Source organism: Lissotriton helveticus, chromosome 6 (genome assembly GCF_964261635.1).
Source record: "Lissotriton helveticus chromosome 6, aLisHel1.1, whole genome shotgun sequence".
Taxonomy (NCBI): domain Eukaryota; kingdom Metazoa; phylum Chordata; class Amphibia; order Caudata; family Salamandridae; genus Lissotriton; species Lissotriton helveticus.
In genome coordinates this window covers 892536676-892556975 of record NC_136067.1, presented here as the reverse complement: position 1 = coordinate 892556975, position 20300 = coordinate 892536676, and the positions used below count along the sequence as shown (strand labels likewise).

General features: G+C 45.0%; 1 protein-coding gene across 1 annotated transcript in view; it reads right to left on the bottom strand.

The window, feature by feature from the left end:
* The window catches only part of LOC144763172 (amine sulfotransferase-like), a 405236-nt gene extending 400968 nt beyond the window's left edge, over positions 1–4268 (bottom strand). The window contains exon 1 of the mRNA XM_078648512.1: positions 4224–4268. The gene's annotated coding sequence lies outside the window, so the exon portion shown is untranslated. The remainder of the gene's footprint in view (positions 1–4223) is intronic.
* Between the last annotated feature and the right edge of the window lie 16032 nt (positions 4269–20300).

Sequence of the window (20300 nt, the reverse complement as noted above, 5' to 3'; positions counted from 1 at the left end):
GTAGTGATGGAAATATTCCCGCTATCGCCAAAAACCAACGCCTGCTCTGACCAGTTCTTAGCCATGTTATCCAATGGGAGGTGGATAACATGGCTAAGAGCATTTCGTCGCTAATGCGAGAATATCGCTATATTCTCAGCGATATTCTCGCATTACGCCGCTATCGTTGGATATTTTAGCGCTATGGAGAAAAATGTTGCTAATAGCATGTTTTCTCCAATAAAATATCCAGCGATAGGCAGCGATAAAAAAAAGTCGCTAAGCGCATTTAGCGATAAATATCGCTAGTTGTTGGTAATATGCCCCCAGGTTCGAGTCTCAGCTTTTGCTCAACATCCTGTGATTCTAGGCAAATCACTTAGGGCTAGATGTAGGTAATTCCCATTTACAGACTCTTAAATACCGAATTTTACCGATTCGGTATTTAAGAGTCTGTAAATGGGAAGGGGGCAGATGTAGGTAATTTTAAAATCTGAATTACCGAATCTGTAAAATTCCGTATTTACCGATTCTGTAAATACAGAATCGGTATTTCCCATTGATTTCTATGGGCTTTGAAGCCCATAGGAATCAATGGGAAATACCGATTCTGTATTTACAGAATCTGTAAATACCGAATCCTGCAAGGGTGCAGGGGGTGTCACTTTGACATCCTCTAGCGCCCCAAGTACAGGCTTGTATGCCATGTGGCACACATACATGCCCTAAGGGCATGTCTGTGTGTCACATTGCACAGGTGTGCATGCACAGATGTGCATGCACACCTTAATTCGGTATTTTACCACACAATAGGATTGTGTGGTAAAATACCGACTCTTAAGGGCCTGTGGCACTGTAAAGTGTGCCACCTACATTTGTAATTACAGAATCGGTATATTTACCAATTTGGTAATTTACCCAATCGGTAATTTTACCGAATCAGTAAATATACCGATTCTGTAATTTTAAGCCCCCTACATCTGAAAACCCTAATACCGGTCGGAAACGGCCAAAATCGGTCGTTTCTGACCGGTATTAGGGCTCCTACATCTGGCCCCTAATCTTGCAGTGTCTATCAAAAAAAGAAATAAACATGTTTTTGTGCAATTTAACCGATCTGGTGCTCATGTGAAGGGGTTCAGTGTCTTTGAGTGGAGGTTATCCATACTAATATAATAAAGAGAGAGCCCAAACCTTTGAGGCGGGTAATCTCAGGAACCACAGCACCAATCACAACACCCAATACAGCGTTGGAAAGGGCGGTTGCAGCAGAAGGACTTAGGCTATGCAGACGCCCACCATATACATTTAAAATGTAAAAGAACCGTGCCAGCAAAGTAGTCCCTTGTGGGCGTGTCTGCGTTATGCTGTGGGCATGTTCTGGGGGCGTGACAAATGCCGGGGGCGTGTGGTACATTCCGCCCTTCATGCCATGTCTCATATTGTGTGCTAATCCCACCCTGCTCCCTTTAAATACCCCTGCACCCCATAATCATAACCCACCCTTACTCCTTGAAATACCCCAACACCCGTAAACACTAACCCATCTTAACCCTATGAATATACTCTGTACCCCAAAACCCAAACCTATCCCTAAACCCTAAAAATACCACTGTACCCCAAAACCCAAACCTAGCCCTGAACCCTATAAATACCCCTGTACCTCAAAACCCAAACCTACCCCTGAACCCTGAAAAAAACCCTGTACCCCAAAACTCAAACCTAGCCCTGAACACTAAAAATACCACTGTACCCCAAAACCCAAACCTACCCCTGAACCCTGAAATACCCCTGTACCCCAAAACCCAAACCTAGCCCTGAACCCTTAAAATACCCCTGTACCCCAAAACCCAAACCTACCCCTGAACCCTAAAAATACCCCTGTACCCCAAATCTAGCCCTGAACCCTAAAAATAACCCTGTACCCCAAAACCCAAACCTACACCTGAACCCTAAAATACCCCTGTACCCCAAAACCCAAACCTACCCCGGAACCCTAAAAAAACCCTCTACCCCAAAACCCAAACCTAGCCCTGAACCCTTAAAATACCCTTGTACCCCAAAACCCAAACCTACCCCTGAACCCTAAAAATACCTCTGTACCCCAAAACCCATACCTATCCATAAACCCTAAAACTACCCCTGTACCCCATAACCTAAAACTATATCATAACCCTTAAAATACCCAAACACCCCAAAACATATACCTCAGTACCCCAAAACATATACCCCTATACCCATACTTACCTTATCCAAACTTTAAAAAAAACATGCTTTTACCATTCGCGCATTTACAACGAATTTTGTTGTAAATGTATGCGTGGTAAAAGCATATAAAATGTAATTCCATGCGTTATAATGGCATTGCGGAGTCATGGTACTTTCGTAATGAAAGTATGCGGTGTGATGGTATGCGGAAAGAAAGTTGCGGAATAATGGGTATTTACCCTCCCCTGGTAAGTACATTAGTGGCACGGCGACCCACATCTCCAGCAACATACTCATATTTTTTCACCACCCATTTGAAAAATGCACAGGTCTCTCTCATTGATGGCCAGCACCGACATACACTTTTAGACACACCTCCCGCCACAAGTTCTAGAATTGCGAACTTTAGAGCTGGGGAGCTACGTTCGAATCTCGGCATCAGCTCAACATCCTGTGATTCCAGGCAAATCGCTTTGTCTCCCCGTGTCTACCACAAATGAATGTGTTCTTCTGTAATGTAAATTGTGCTCATGCCATGTTGTCGAGTTTGCGCTATATAATATTGCAAGGAAAAATAAAGTAGGGAAACTGGAGTTCACACACTACTGAACGCGCACTCTTAAGTGCATCAGCAGTGCACTGTGAATCGGAGCGTTTCACAGGCCTGTCACAGATAAGAAATGCTATCAAAACGAAATCCTACAAAACAATATACTACTGGCCGGCAGCAATTCATACCCGGACAACGTCGGGACGGGCTGTTAGTGACATATAAAACTGCAACAACAACAACAACAAAAAACAACTCGGCAACAGTTGAGTAATGCTCATCCACTTAAAAAAAATTAGTATGTCACAGTCCATGCATTTCAATGGAAAGCAAAAATCCATATATTATGAATGACAGATACTGTAAACCAATGGTAAATGGTGTGCGCTGATCAATATGTGAATGACATAACCAAATGACCAAACTCAGAAGGCCAGTCCCAAATTACCACAAATATATTGTCCGCCCAACATAGAACTTGCCCTCTATCCACTGGGAAGGGTATTTGTTTTCATTCTAGACTTGTTTCACCAAATAGCGCGCTTCTCTAAAGTGGCTTCTGTGACATCCCATTGCTTTACATAAGAAGCAAATAAATAAGTATAAATTATATAACATCTGTGAGGTAGCTGCTTCTACCCAGAATTATAAACAGCAAGCAGACAACAGGCGCCCACAGTGATGTAGACTATTCATGCACAAATTAATATAGATCACATCCATATGTTCTTATGCTCAAATGCAGAGCAAGTCACCTACAGACTGTGCATGGGCCTACATCACATAAAACTGTAGCTAGGAAAAAGTGAATAAAGGTGATGTTTTTCTAGTCGGGGTGACATCACAGACAACTCGCTTTCTTACTCATAACCCCTGGGTGAAACACATCCGGAGTATTCACTGTTGCCCATCCATAATTCTACACATGTCACTTGCAGGCTTGACATATTACTTACTAAACATATATTCAGGAAGCACACTTTGTTTTATACTTCATTGCTATCAAAGTGCGATAGTTCAATTACATCAAACGAAGCAGAATGCAACTGCCAACATGCACAGTCTTTCCAAATAAAAATCTAATGCTAGCGATATGATATTTAAATGTACACATACAGATTCTGTAACCCTAGCTGCGCAATGAAGTTGTAATGCATTAGCTGTACCAAATTAGGGCGTGTACTCTAAGAAAACATGTGCTGTTCGTTATTTAAATTGGTGTCGCTTTCGTTCTTTAAAAGCTATTTTCTTTGAGCTAAGCAGAGTGTGGCCCGCTACATACCATGCAAATGTTTCCTTTTTTCTTTTTTTTTATCTCCTTGGCTTTATGTTTGCATTTCAGCCGAGACTCCCACGCAAAACGTCTACTATTGACATTTTAACAACCACCAGATACTACTAGATTTACTTCACATTTTAAAGGAATCTTATTTAAAATTCGGATGCAGATATATACCTATAATGATTAAAAACTCAGTAACGGTACCTTATTTCTGCAGTCTGAATATTTCCTTTTCTCGTTCATCCACCGAAGAGAGCAAATCCTACATGTGTTTCCTAAGCCACCAAGCAGAGCAGATCCTAAAATAATAAAGACTTTCAAAACACGGCTTGTTTTTCCAAGCACAGCTAAAACAAATAGCAAAAGTTATTATTTAAACCTGTCATTCTTTTCATACTCTTTTGCCAAAATGGCATTTTTACAAGAGTCTTTGGCAAGTATGTTGCAGCAAATGTTTGTAAAATACTGGAAACGAACAACAGTTCTCAGAAAGGACAGAGTGTACAAATATATGCTAGGACATTGATCTTAACCACAGTGCTGTGTGGTTCAGAGCAGGGCTTCTCACCACTTTAAAAAGACGGGGGCTTATTTACAAGCCCCTTGCGGCAGCCGTGTGTCACTTTTCCCATGGTAAAAATGACGCTTGTAAATGAGCCCAACAATATTTACCTCAAACAAGGTTAGCCATAATAGGTTCAGCACAGCATCCAATTGTAATATCTACTTCCAATCTTTTATTGCTAATATATTCTTTTGGTAAAATCTAGGATGCGGATTAGAATAAATTCCGCAGCGCCATGAGACCCTCATGGGTAAGTAGCGCACTTGACAAGAAGTTGCATAAGATAGGGCTGATTGTTGAATGTAGTATTGGATAGCACATGGTGGAGTTAAGCCTTGGGTTGGGATGGGAGAATGCGTCAGGCTAGCGACAGGATAAAATATGGGCTCAAGTTGTCTGGTAAAGCTATTGAGTGGCTGTAGTTGGACTTAGGGTCAGAGTGTCACTGAAGGCCATGCTAGCTGATGTGAGTAGCTACAAGATCTCAATTTGTCCCATACAAGGGTAAGCCCTTCAGCAAGCTTAAGTTGTCCCTCACAATGCGTGGAATCAAGATTGTGAGAAATTGAGTAGTTGGTTGACACAACCACAATTTCCTGTCCGTGGAAACCACAACATTCACTAAATTAACCTGTCTAACCCAGGGTAGCATGGCACTAAAAGCAGTCAGCTTAACATAGAGGCAACGTGCAAAATATTAATAAAGTGAAAACACACACAGGAAAAATCCCACTCCAACTTAGAAAAATAGAATACATTTTAACAAATTATTTGACACCCAAATGACAAAATCCAATCAATACACCTGGTGTTATGATTTTTTAGTAAAAAAAAGTGCCTAAAAGATCAAAGCGCCAACCGCAGAAATCTAGTTGGACAAGACAGGGTCAAAGTGAAAAAATATGGTTGACTGAGATTGAGCAGGGGTCGTATGCAAGAAGTGGAATGGGCCCGGTCAGCGCGTAACTTTTTTTGTGCCTATTATAAACATGTATTTCTTGCATTGGAGCAAAATACAAATATAATCAGGCTGGATTTGCCATGACATTTGTTTATAACACAAGCACAAAGATCAGAAGTCGGCACAGATGACTCAAGTGACTTATCTCATTGCACAGTCCCCCAAGTACAGCAATACCCTCAATGCATGAGTACAATAAGGGCATATTCATTATCCCAACAGTGCAGGAAAATAAACCAATATTGGTACAATTATCATTCTCAAGTATTTGGTACACAAGGAGCGAAGTCAAACCTCCGATGGCTCCTCCCGCTCCCCCTCCTCCACACCTGTCTCCTTTCCCACCAAATAAATTTGAAACAGACCCCAAAAGTCTCTACGCCGACTCTGTTGAGGAAGAAGATCACTATAAACATAAGACTGTGGTACAATGTGTCATGTCTTTATGCCAGGCATCCAGAGATGGAGGCGGTTCATGGGCCCATCGCATAGCTACCATGCGTTTCACCAAAACAAGCCCTAATGCCACTAGTTTCCTTACACTTTTGTCCACCTCTCTGTCAAAGCCCAGTAGACCCAATAGTGGGTCAGATACTAACGTATGGCCAGTTATGATCGTCAACTCCTGGAAGATCTTTATCCAAAACTCCATGATATCAGGACGGAACCATGCAATCTGCAGGAAGGTGGCATCTGGTGCTCAGCAATGTAGACACTCTGCAGAATTACACAGTCCATATTGATGCAGTTTCTCAGCCCAGTGATGGAGCATGACACCTATCAAGGTGTGAGAGGTAAGCATGGGCGGATCTAGCGGATCTCGCGTACGCGAATTTGCGAATTTACGGATTCGCAATCCGCAAAAATACGCGAACTCTCGCGGATTTGCGGATTTTTACGTTTTTTGTGTTGGCGAGCGTTCGCGAGGATTTGTGGACCATTTCGCAATTGCGAACTTACTTTTCGGCTCGCAACGGCCACGACTATGTTGTTTCTACGTCTGGTTTATGATCACAGGTTCACAGCACCCTCTGTTTCACCACTGCCACCCTCTGGTACACCCATGCCACCCTCTGGTACATCCTCACTGCCACCCATTAGGTTTGTTTATCACTGTAGATTATGGGGTTGAAAAAAAGCAAGCACACCTGCCCTGCTTCAACTGCCATGAATTAATTTGGGGTTGATTAATGTGTCAGTGATTTAGAAAATTCCAGTCTGGCTGGCACCTGCTTCCTTCCTTATCTGTAATTTGCTTTCTGTTGCAGTGAAAGCAAGCACACCTGCCCTTCTTCAACTGCCATGAATTAATTTGGGGGTGATTAATGTGTCAGTAATTTTGAAACTTCCAGTCTGGCTGGCACCTGCTTCCTTCCTTATCTGTAATTTGCTTTCTGTTGCAGTGCAATTTTTTTTCACAGGACCTTTGAGGTCTACTTGTAGCTTTTCTATGAGCCTGCTGTTTGGGTCATTGCAGGGTCATTGAATAGTTGCAAATAGGCAACTGAACTCTGGAGGGGCCCCTCAGGAAGCACTAGAGTGAATGGTTACTAATGTTAAGTTTGAACTTTTGCACCTGCTGATTGCTTTCAGTTTAGCAAAAATCGTTTTTCTGCAATTTCGCGCGATTTGCGAGGCGCGAATCCGTGTGAATACAATTTTTTTGCGGCGTGTATGTTCGCGTGATTTTTTGCGTGTTCGCAAGGCGCTTGTAGCTATACGTTTGTGAAGTTACCCTAGCGGTCGTACACGGGCGCGGCCATCTTGTTCGCGTGACGTAATTCCGTTTCCGGCCGCTATGTGTAATCTCGCTAAGTGTGCTGCTCGCTAGTACAATTTTGCGCGTGATCGTGAGGAAAATCTCGCGCGAACTTACCCACGCGGTCGTGAATGGGCGCGGCCATCTTGTTTCTCATTCATTGCTATGGTTCTGGGCATGCTTTCTGTATCCTCTCTGAATCTCTGCCATCCTTTGCTTTTTTGAAGTTTATTTGATCTATTTTACTTATTATCTATCCCTCTATTTTTCTAGCTCTATATTTTTGTGTTTTCTGCTACTTTTTGTTAATTTTAAACTACTTTTTTAAACTCTTTTATTTTCTTCTTCCCTATTCTATTTCTTCTTTATTATTTAACTCATTTCTGCCCAGACCATGGTAAAGGGAGCCGGGAAGCACCCTGAGAAGGGGAAGAGTCCCGCACCCCGTGCCCGGCTCCCGTGCGGGCGTTTGAGGGGGGAGCAAGTGATGCCACGGGAGATCTTTAGCGCGGAGGAGGTGGCCGCACTCATCTTCCACGTCCAGCGCCGCCTCCCCAAGACGATCCTGGGAGGCGGCAAGATCGCAACCGGCTATGGCATCAGGGAGCGCCGGAAGCGGTGGGAGAAGGTGTGCCGGGCCATGTTTAAGCTCTCTGGGGTCCGGCGCACCTATAACCAGGCCACCCACCGCTGGACGGATGTCATGGACCGGGAACGGTACTTGCTGGACGCGCTCGGCGTAGAGGTCCCCGGGCTTGGTGAGTAGTAGTAGCCATTTCTAGCTATTTCATCACTAATCTGTTTTATCCGGCTCTGTTATTTGCAAATGTTTGTTCTTTACCAAGAGCAATAATGCTGCCGATTACATTAGGTAAATTATATTTCAAAATCTTCTATGCATTTTAGGTGCACTGCTCTCCTTCTCAGTAGCCTTGCTTGCTACTATGCCTATTTGTTTTGTATTTTGTGTTCATTTCATTGGCCTGAGAAATTATGTATGAGTGTAGTGTAAAGAACTGCGTAATGCTAGACACTAAGGGTCATATTTTCAATTACCGGCGCATCCCTGCAAAGTAGCAGGGATGCGGCAGTAATTGTGCGCCATGCCACCACCACCCATTGGCCCAAAACGTCACAGAAGCCTTACGCATCTGTGGCGTAAAGGCGGCGCATTGCTGGAGTTGGGTGGCAATGATGGCGCAGCTCCAGCAATGCTCTGGGGTGCCCTATCTCCCCAATGCTGCATCAAGCCGTACGTCGGCTTCAAGCAGGCGCAGGGTTTGAGTCACGCATCATTGTCCTAAAAGTGACTGATTGACATCTTGTAGATTTCCCTCAGCCACTTTTAGGATTCGTTCCTGCGCAGGAACGCCCTCCCTTGCGCCGGAACGCCCCCTGATGGTGCAGGGCTTTACAACGTGATGCATCTCCCATATGCGTTTTTTTTAAATATATACGTCGCACCATGGCGACTCTTTTGTTCTGCCGCTGCGTCACAAAAGTCACGCAACAATGGAGGAAAATGAGCCGCAAGGGACTTCTAAATCAGCCCCAACAGACTGAAGTCCAGTCCTTCCTTTAGACACATGGCTATAAGAAGAAATAGTGGTGGTGGTTGGTGGATTGATAGTTTGAGTATTCACTGATCTGCAAGCAGGGTGGACTTTGTCTGTCACTTTGCGTGCTGCGTACTTCTGCCTGCCAGGCCTAGGCAAACCTTTTTAGTAGTCTGTTTATTGAGTTACATAGGAACTTTGAAAGTCAACGGTCCGCAAATCAGGCAATACGAATAACGTAGTATACCACATGAGATAGGTCAATATATCCCGTGGAATAGTTGTCTATCTATTTGCTATTTCTCCAAAATATTTTGTTATAGTTCTTTTGAAATGTTTGATTTGGTTGACAAATCTCATCCATGTTTTCTGGTCTTTCTTTCTTTCATGTTGTACATCAGCTCCCCCCAAGGGCAAGAGGACACAGGAGGAGGGTGCTGTTCAGGAGGATGCAGGCCAGGATCGGGCAGGCGAGGGCTCCTTTGCTGGCCCCAGTAAGTTTTAATTTTAATAAAGAGTACCTATTTTTTCCTAGCGTTCCTCGTTCGATTTTTTCTAAATCGTCTTTGATCTTCTTGTAGACTGGATCTAAATTCTTATCCTGCCTCGACTATGACTCCCTGTGGTATTAATAGATTATTCTTATTAGTCTGTGTGTGTAGCTAACTAAGATTGCACATTTGGCAATTCCATTGGACTCCCATTCTAGTCAGCAATAGCTCTATGCACTGAGTGCAGTCCTCTGGGATTGTCCATAATGTCTTTTCAAGTCTTCTAAATGTTTATGCTTTGACAATTGCCAACAATAAAAAGGTGAATGACCACCAAGAAAGAATAAGATACTACTTTACTTTTGTTTTGGATAGGAGGACAATCCATTCTACTACTGTTGCAGGGACAAATCTGCACAAACCGAACTATGAACACTAAATAGTGCATTGTTTATCAATTATAATAGGCGCAGGTAGACTTTCTTTCCACATACCTCAGTGATATCAGACTTTGAAGAACCCCCAATCTCCTTACTGACTAGATAGTGTGGCAGAGTCATTTAGCTCCCTAAGTCACCGATGATTGATCCCCAATGATCATTAGATTATCCTACGCAGGGCAAGAGTACGGAGTCACAGTCAAGAAGTGTCAGAGGCACATTTATTAAAATCAACTTTGTCATAAAAGTAAACGTTTAACTGAAAATGGAAAAGTGCTTAGTGCTAACGATTAATTGGACACATTTCTTGTGGTCGAGCTGAGCTCTCACCTGGTTTGAACTTGAGCTTGACCCTGATCGTGTTCTTAGAAGTCAAGCTTCTGTTAGGAGAAAAAGTGTTGTGTGTTAAAAATAAAAAGCAAGCATTCATCAGTTGTGCCAAAAAGTGCAGCAAGACAACAGCCTTCCCTGGAAAAAGGGACATTTTTACTGTAGAGTATACAGTTACAAATTATTACATTGTATTTCGTTTTTTTTAACTTTCTTTATTCCTACTAGAACAAATATCATACAGTAGTGAGTGGTGTATTCTAACATTCTAAAAATTTACTTTGTAGGTGGAACATCTGGTGGCGGGGCCAGCGCGGAGGTGGTGGATGAGGAGGACAACACTTCTGGGGAGGAGGCGGTGCGAGTGCCGGACGACACCAATGTGCCTGTGAGGGTTGACACGGTGGTGGCGGGCACAGGTAAGCTATATATTCGAAAAGCAAAAGAAGGGTGTAAGTAAGTGTGGAAGGACGAGAAATTTTATGATGGCTGGCAAAGAAGAATGATATGTGTTTGCTTGGCCCCCGAGGTGGCTGGGAAGGAAAGAATATGGTATGGTGCATGGCTGGGTCAATGAGGAAGCAAGGATGGGTGGAAGGACAACAGCCTGGGTGGGTGAAACATAAACTCTATGTGTGCATATACTTTGAATGGATGGATGCCTGGAGCATGGTATTATCTGACTCTTAGATAGCACATGTGTATCTAGAGAGAGTAGATGGTCACTGGATGAACTAAGTGTTACCTTGAAGAGCATGTAACACCGCACCCGCACGTCCGTTCCAGTGTAGGGAAGGCAAGGAAAAGAAATTGTAAATTTGTCCAATACTACCATGAATAGTAGCAATAGTTTGTATTGCAACTGCAAGCACAGCATATATCCGGTTATTACGGTGGACACGCCGTACCTCTCTTAATAACTTTAGTTTAGTAGTAGTACGTCATTCATGTGTGGGTGTATCACTGTTCACTCAATAATAAGCAAAGCACCTAAAGTCATCCCATATGTCATAAAATACATCCCATGTGAAGTGATAGATAATCTAATTATTTAGCTTCTTCATTTTCCTTTTCTAGTACTCATTTGCACTGTAGGGTGAAAGGTAAATTAATTAAGCAGTAGCCCTTGTAACCGAGTATTCTCAGTGCCACCCGTAATAGAAAAGTAATAGCTTCACCACCTGCATGTACTGGACCGGTACAGTAACGCAAGTCTGTCTCACTCATCATGGTGTGCGTCTGTTTTTCTCGGGTGCAAGTTCACTGCGCTGGCATTCTGCCGGCTTGCATAAGATAACGTACCAATTTTCCGAAACAAGAGAGAAGAAGAAGAATAAGACTGGTGTACTGTCATAGTCGACTGTAATGGAAGTCCATAGTGGTCGTAGAATTTGTTCATTAAACTACCACTAATGTTAGAGCAAGGATGCAGAAGTGGGAGGTTAGATAGATACTGTCCTCAATAGTTATGTACTGTGCTTTCAATGTGCTACTTGTACTGTGACACAACTTTCGGCTCAATCACTTTGTGTTATTAATGTTAAGGAGCATTGGTTACAGACTATGTCTTTCTTTCTTCATATAGTTGCTCCTTCCAAATCGACATCACGGAGGGAGCAGGCTCGAATGGCCCGGCAATGGAGGCTGGATGCCACTGTCGCGGAATATCGGCGGCTGGTGGCCCTGGAGGAGTCGGAGGACACGCAGTCGACCGGTGCAACCACAACATCTTTGACTGGGACAGCTGCATCCTCCTCCGTGACCCCACGGGCTGCCAGCCACGGCAGTGCTCCAGCGGTACGGAGCCGGGCTAACAAAGCCAACCGCCACCGCCAAGCAGCAAAAAGACCAGCTGCCCCCCACAGGAGCTGCAAGGCACGCCAGCGCCGCCTAGGAGTGAGAATGTCCTACCTGGAGCAGGAGGTCCATAGGTACAAGAACTTGGTGGAGGGCCTCCGCTTCGAGCATGCCACCCTCCGCAAGGAGTATGATGCCCTGGCCGCAAAATTCACCAGCACCCTCCAGTAGTGGAGTGTCCCTTGCCCTTTTTTAAGAGACTTTTGGGGGGTGGGATTTGGGAGTTGGGTGCTTTTTGGGACTTTTCAAAGACAATCGTTGGGGTTAGGGAGGGTCTTGAGGGAGATTATTTTGTTAGGGCTACATAAATATACTTTTTTAAACTTTATCTGACCATACCTGTTTTTTACTGCTTTTCAGTCTGGTGGGTGGGGGTGTAACAGTAAGTTAGTTTTCCTGAAGAGTCCTAGGACTTTAGTAGTACTACCGTCAATCTCTCGTCTAGTCCTAATACTCCATTATAATACCTCCCACCAAACGCTTATCTTACCTGTAATTTGTGTTAGAAATTAGGGCTAGGCCCAGGGCTGGCTCCACGTGAAATGGGGATTAAGGTTGGCAATCCTGGGCGGATGAAATTTCCTCATTGCGGTGGTACTAGTGGTGTGACACAGTGGCAGTTGCATGCCTATGGAAAAAAAGAAAACGAAACCTGGTTTGTCCTTACTGTAGCATTACAACGGTTACGGTACGCTCGAGAATATAGCAGGTGACAGTACACTAGAACAGTGCCACAATGTAGCCTAACAAATGGTAAAGTATTGCAAGTATAACTAGTACTTGCGTTGAATTTATTTGACATTGGCTCCTACTACTACAAGAAATAGTACTGAAGCTGAGTAAGTCTAGAATATATCCTCGTATTCCTTCACCAGCCTGTGTCTATGACCTTATCCTCCCCAGCAAGTGTGTGGAATTATTGATGTCATTTAGTCAGACATCAAGCAAAACCACACAGCCCGGGGGAAGAGGGTTAGGGTTTGGAAAATGGATGGGAAAGGGGGTTTCTTTTTGGGTAGGTTTTGTTGAGAGAAGAAAAAAAAAGCACAGCATGGACAAACAATAATTGAAGATAAAGAAATCTTTGGGTACAAACTAAAGCTAACCACATACAGTCACACTCATAGAAGAAAACAATGGATACTGTATCTGTATTCTGTATGTTGTTGGAGTTGTCCTGTTGAATTTGGTAAGTAAGTTGCATGCAGCAAACAATTCCTCTTATTAGCGGCACTCCTCCATTCCAGCTGACGCTTCGTCCATCAATGTTGGTGACCACTGACAGAAGACACCCTGTCCACTGCCTTCCTGGCGGATGTTGACTGAAACCCGGCCTGTAATTATTGAACGGAAAACAGGAAGTGCTATTACAATACCACTGATAAATAAATATAAGGTATGTACGCTGTGTGGTGCAAAAAGTCACACTTTGATTTCCCTAATAGACAGTACAATATTTTTGAAATTGCGTACTCTGTCTGAGTCACCTTTTTAAGGATAAATAAGTATGGCCAAAATATTATAGCGGATCTTTCCCCTCAAGGTAGGTGTACTGTAAACTGTGTTTTAGAACAAAATTTGACCTTCCCAGCAATGCTCCCACCAAGACCCTTACTAAAGCCAGTCGCAAATGTAGAAGACCCCCAATCAGATCTCAAAAAACGAGGCCTAGCAGAAAAATGGTGACAAAACGTACTTTAAAAGTAAAAGTAGGCCCAAATACACCCTTACCCACCGTGGATTGTATTCAAACCACTTGCAAGCAAGCAAAAGTATCCATAGCCAGCATCGCTCCAAGAGTGCTCTAAAACCCCAGAACTGAGTTGCAATAGAACACCCCGAAACACATGCAATCCTTCTGCTAGGGCTAACCCTAACGAACCCTAAGTTACAAAAAGTGCCAAAAGGTTTTGCCTTATGGATTTTGTCCAAAACACTTCTATCCGGTATTAGACCTTCCCAGGAATGCCCCAAAGAAGTAGAACACCCCCACAAGTGCTGAGTCTTTCTTCATTGGGCGTAATCCAGCCCTCTGCTTTGAGGTAAATCGGAGTCTGGAGGAGGAGGACAGAGGAGCATGTTCTTCAGAACTTGTGAACATGAGGAATGTAGACTGCGGCACCTTCAAATCAAGTAGCAAACAAGTGAAGACAGTTCTGCTGATGGGCTTGTTTTTGGGATTAGGTGATTAAAGTTTGAATTAAATTAACTGTGCAAAACAAAGAAAGACAGACACACAGGAATAAAAGTGAATAAGGACAAAAAAGAAAGTTATTGATTCATTGTCTCATTTTCAAGGCTCGGTGTCAGGGAATAAGAAGAAGATTTCGTCATCATACTCTGCGAATTCAGGCAGGATGAGGTCAGTGTCACCGAACAGAGAACAAATCCCCTCATCTACGTTGCCGTCCTCCTCGTCTTCATGCGGCGTGCTTTCTCGTACTTTGTAATCTGGTGGTATGAGGTGCTGATTCATCTTGATCATTGTCAGCCGCTCCACATTTTTGGGCGAGAGGCGGCTCCGTTTGGGAGTTACAATGCCACCAGCAGCACTGAAAACACGTTCAGAAGACACACTTGTGAGTGGGCAAGACAAATAGTTTATAGCCAGGTTGGAGAGCTGTGGCCACAATTGTTTTTTCCCATGCCAATACTGCAATGGCTCATCATTAAGAAAGACCTCTGTTGAGTCATTCAGATAGTCCTGCACCATCGACTCAAGGTCCTCAACGGTTCCTCCACTTTGCTTACTTTTTGCTGTACCTGTGACATTTTTTCGAGAACCATACCCAAGCAAAGTTAGCCAATCCTCTACAGCAGCCACTGTTACTGTTGTGTGTGGTGCAGATGATCCGGTTGCCGGTGTTTTTAACGGCTGAGAGGTCACTTATGCCACAGCCACAGGTGCAGAAGTGGATTTTTTTGACTGGGGATGGCCTGCTGATGCTGATGCTGATGTACTGCCTTCTCCTTCAATAAACCTCTTGGCTGACCAGGCTAGCCAACGTTTGTACTTTTTAACATCTTCATCAGCAAAAGGAAAGAATGCTTGGCCTGCCAGCGCCTTTTTGTAGCGTGGATCCAGAATAGTAGCACAAATGTAATGCTGTTCTGAGTTGATCTTTTTAAGACGTTCATCACCACGTAGGCGCTCTAATAATTTCTCCGACAAAATAAAAGGGTCTTTTTTTTTTTCATCTTTTTCAAACTCAGAAGACACCGCCTTCAGTCGGTGCTCCAGCATGCACAACAATGGGATAGCTTTTCCCAAATTACAGTCCTCCTGGCTGACTGCACGCGTGAAGAACTCAAAAGGACGAAGCATGTCTGTCAGGCTTTTAACTATGTCCCATTGCGCCGCACCCATCCGCAGGTCCTTCTGAGCTGTACCCTCTGTTGAGAAATAGTGATCGAGTACTGTATACTGCTCATACAGACGCTCAAGCATGTAGAAGGTTGAGTTCCAACGTGTTGCCACCTCCTGGACGAGTGCTTTCACTGGCATTCGACGTTCAAGTAGCAGGCTCCTCAGATGCTTCCGGGCCTTAAAAGAATGGCTGAAATGGTTGCACATTTTGCGGCAGGTGGCCATTACCTCGAACGCTGTACTGTCTCTATCACTCAAGAATTTTTGAACTACCAGGTTGATACAGTGCGCCAAACACGGCACTCTGAAATATGCACCCAGCGCCATGGCCTTAACTACATTGGCGCCATTATCCGTGGAAACATAACCAATCTGGCGTTTTTTGGGGGACAGCCAGTGAAAGACCTTTTTGTTAAACTCGTCCAAAATGTTTTCTGCTGTGTGACTTTTCTCCAAGCCAAACATGGCTAGTGTTGCATGTTTCCGAGCAGCTTTAAAAACTTGGTCCGGGTCAACACCTGCGTTTAGCTTTGCTTTAACACCTGAAAAAGAGACCCAGTGTGCAGTGATGCACATGTAATCAGCGCCTGCGCCACTGGTCCACATGTCTGTTGTCAGATGTATAGTGTGAACAGCACTCTTCTGCAAAGCTGCCCCAATCGTCTCCAGCACATCTTCATGTAGTGCTGGAACCGCAACTCTGGCAAAATAGAACCGGCTAGGAACCTTCCATTTAGGGCAGAGCGTTGCCACTAATTATAGAAAACCTACCGCTTCTACAAAAGAAAAAGGGAGAAGGTCCACAGCTAGCATTTTAGCCAGCTTAGTGTTATACAGACGCGTCAGTGGGTGGTTGCGTTCATATGGCGCGTCTGAAGAAAACATGGTTATAATGTTTCCCTGGACCAAGCATTTACGGGATGATAATGACTTTGTTGACCCAATTATGCTCGCTGGTGAACGTTTGCGCGTTGGTGTCTCAGTCGCTCCAACACTCTTAGTGTGCCTCACACGGGGTGTGCTGCTGACAGGGGTACTGGGTGTAAGTGAAGTGTTTGACACGTCTTCTTCCTCCTCGTCATCATCAGATGCAACATCAACATTTTCTTGACTTCCAATTCGGGCTTCCTTGATCGCATCTAGGTGCGCAAACCATTGGACAGTGTGCTGTCTCTCAAGATGACCTCTCTGGCCTCCGGTACCATAGTTGGTACCTGACTTACCACGACTAACTGCAAGCTTACAAAGGGTACAAATGGCAAACTTTTCCCTTTTTGGGCAAACAGTAAAGAAGTCCCAAACTGGGGACTTGAAGTGTCTTTGGGGCCTGGAGGAGGCGGCGATACTGGTGGTGGTGGTCATGCTGCTAATGCCAGATGAAGTGGAGGATCTGGATTGCCCAACTTTTGTACGTTGTGCACTTTCACCGCCACTAATTAAGGTCGAGGTGGATGGAGGTCCCTTCTTGCCAGAAAGAAATATGGAAGCGGTACGAGTTGGTGTACTACTTAACTCCAATGATTGTGGTGGTGTTTCCACTGCCTCCTCGTCGACAACATCATCATCATCACACTCAGCAGCTTTTCGGGCTAGGGTCAAAATGTCTGTTTGCTGCATGCCCGCTGGGGCTGCAGTGACCTTTATGATGACTGGGTCGTCGTTGTCAGAGTCTTCATCAGCAGCAGTATCCGCCACTTCTTTTTGAGCCTCATCATCACACTCCATAAGTCTGAGACTTTGGACGAGCTTCCTTTTACGCTTAACTACCTTTGTCAGATCATGGTGTGCCTCACTCTCAGACGGCAGTGGTGCTGGTTCCCAATTTTGATCCGTATCATCAGAAGGAGGTGTGCTTGAAAAAGATGTAGACACCACCCTTGATCTCTTCCTTGCTAGGGGTGTGGAAGACAATGAATGATCATCAGGAGGAGTGTCTTCCTCAAATGATACCTCGCCTTGATTGTCGATTTCCTGATGTGCCCCTACTTCGGGAGGAACAACTATTGTGGGCACTTGTGACCCTCCATGCACCTCTGCTTGCGCATCTCCTTGCGCTGCCTCTCCTTCCACATGTACTTGGGCTTGTACTTGCACATGTGATAGTTGTTGCGGCTGTGGTTGTTCAACACTCGTCAGATGAGCTACAACAACCTGTGTTGATTGAGGGACATTGCTGCTGCTTTCTTGCGATGAGCCAACATCACTGGTCGATGGTGATTGAACAACTATACTGGCTGCCTCTGCAGCACTCAAGGGCTTGGACGTAAGTTGGCGTGGTGGTGGTGGTGGCACTGAGCCCAATGGAGCGGGGGTGCTGCTCCCAGCTTGGTCCCCAGCAGATCCAGCTGCTGCTGCAGGCATACTTTTTTTTTTACTCCCAAAAAAAGGGCCGGCCGGCACACCCGTCTCCTTGGTAACTTGCTTCTTCTGCTCCTTACTGGCACCTTTCTTGCTAGAGGAGCTACGGGTAACTTTTTTTGGGGCCATCTTCTTCAGAGCAGGTCAGAACAGCAGGCAGCAGTTGCACGAGTTGCAGAGTTGTCTGTGTCCAGACGTGACGTCGCATGACGTTATGCTGCACACGCACACCGCTGCAGGACTTCTTCCTGGCACTGGTGGTTCTCTTGAGTCTTGTGCACCTAAAAGCAATGGAAGACAGAGGAACATCAGTTCAGTTATACACCCCAAAAAATCGACAAAACACAGAAAAATCAGCACAATCCCATGCCATCCATGATGTTTACATTGAAGACACCCCAGAGAAAGACTAGGGCCATGCAAGTATGCAACACTCACTACCCCTGGGCATAATGGATGAAAAGTAGGCAAAATAAGTGCAGGCCTCAGACACTGCCTCTCTTCAAAATGGCCCCTTACACCCCAAGCCAGTCCACATCAACAGTACACCCCAAAAAAACAGAAAAACAGCCAAAAATCACCACAATCAAATGCCATCCAGGATGTTTACATTAAAGAGAGTGAGACCCCACAGGCACACTCAGTCCATGCATCACTACCCCTTGGCAAAAGGCCACACCAGCAGCCCCCAAAAAACGACAAAAAACACAACAAACAGCACAATGCCAGCCCATCCATGGCCTCAATGGTGTTTAACTTCAAGAGGACACCCCACAGAAAGACTAGGCCCATGCAACACTCACCACCCCTGGTCAAAGGGCCCCACCAGCAGCCCCAAAAAACGACAAAAACGACAAAATTCAGCACAATCCCAGCCCATCCATGGCCTCAATGGTGTTTAAATTCAAGAAGACACCCCACAGAAAGACTAGGCCCATGCAACACTCACTACCCCTGGGCATAATGGATGAAAAGTAGGCAAAATAAGTGTAGGCCTCAGACACTGCCTCTCTTCAAAATGGCCCCTTACACCCCAAGCCAGTCCACATCAACAGTACACCCCAAAAAAACAGAAAAACAGCCAAAAATCACCACAATCCAATGCCATCCAGGATGTTTACATTAAAGAGAGTGAGACCCCACAGGCACACTCAGTCCATGCATCACTACCCCTTGGCAAAAGGCCACACCAGCAGCCCCAAAAAAACGACAAAAAACACAAAAAACAGCACAATCCCAGCCCATCCATGGCCTCAATGGTGTTTAACTTCAAGAGGACACCCCACAGAAAGACTAGGCCGATGCAACACTCACCACCCCTGGTCAAAGGGCCCCACCAGCAGCCCCAAAAAACGACAAAACGACAAAATTCAGCACAATCCCAGCCCATCCATGGCCTCAATGGTGTTTAAATTCAAGAAGACACCCCACAGAAAGACTAGGCCCATGCAACACTCACTACCCCTGGGCATAATGGATGAAAAGTAGGCAAAATAAGTGCAGGCCTCAGACACTGCCTCTCTTCAAAATGGCCCCTTACACCCCAAGCCAGTCCACATCAACAGTACATCCCAAAAAAACTGAAAAACATCCAAAAATCACCACAATCCAATGCCATCCAGGATGTTTACATTAAAGAGAGTGAGACCACACTACAGGCACACTCAGTCCATGCACCACTACCCCTAGGCAAAAGGCCACACCAGCAGCCCCCAAAAAAAGACAAAAACAACAAAAAACAGCACAATCCCAGCCCATCCATGGCCTCAATGGTGTTTAAATTCAAGAGGACACCCCACAGAAAGACTAGGCCCATGCAACACTCACCACCCCTGGGCAAAGGGCCCCACCAGCAGCCCCAAAAAAACGACAAAAAACAATAAAATCAGCACAATCCCAGCCCATCCATGGCCTCAATGGTGTTTAAATTCAAGAAGACACCCCTCAGAAACACTAGGCCCATGCAACACTCACTACCCCTGGGCATAATGGATGAAAAGTAGACAAAGTAAGTGCAGGCCTCAGACACTGCCTCTCTTCAAAATGGCCCCTTGCACCCCAAGCACATGTTGCCTGTACCAGCCAGCACTCAAGATGGCCACCACCACCACCCACATGGTCAGTCCACATCAACAGTACACCCCCAAAAAACAGAAAAACTGCCAGAAATCACCACAATCCAATGCCATCCATGATGTTTACATTAAAGAGAGTGAGACCACACCACAGGCACACTCAGTCCATGCACCACCACCCCTGGGCAAAAGGCCACACCAGCAGCCCCAAATAAACGACAAAAAACAATAAAATAAGCACAATCCCAGCCCATCCATGGCCTCAATGATGTTTAAATTCAAGAAGACACCCCACAGAAAGACTAGGCCCATGCAACACTCACCACCCCTGGGCAAAGGGCCCCACCAGCAGCCCCAAAAAAACGACAAAAACAAACAAAAACCGGCACAATCCCAGCCCATCCATGGCCTCAATGGTGTTTAACTTCAAGAGGACACCCCACAGAAAGACTAGGCCGATGCAACACTCACCACCCCTGGTCAAAGGGCCCCACCAGCAGCCCCAAAAAACGACAAAACGAC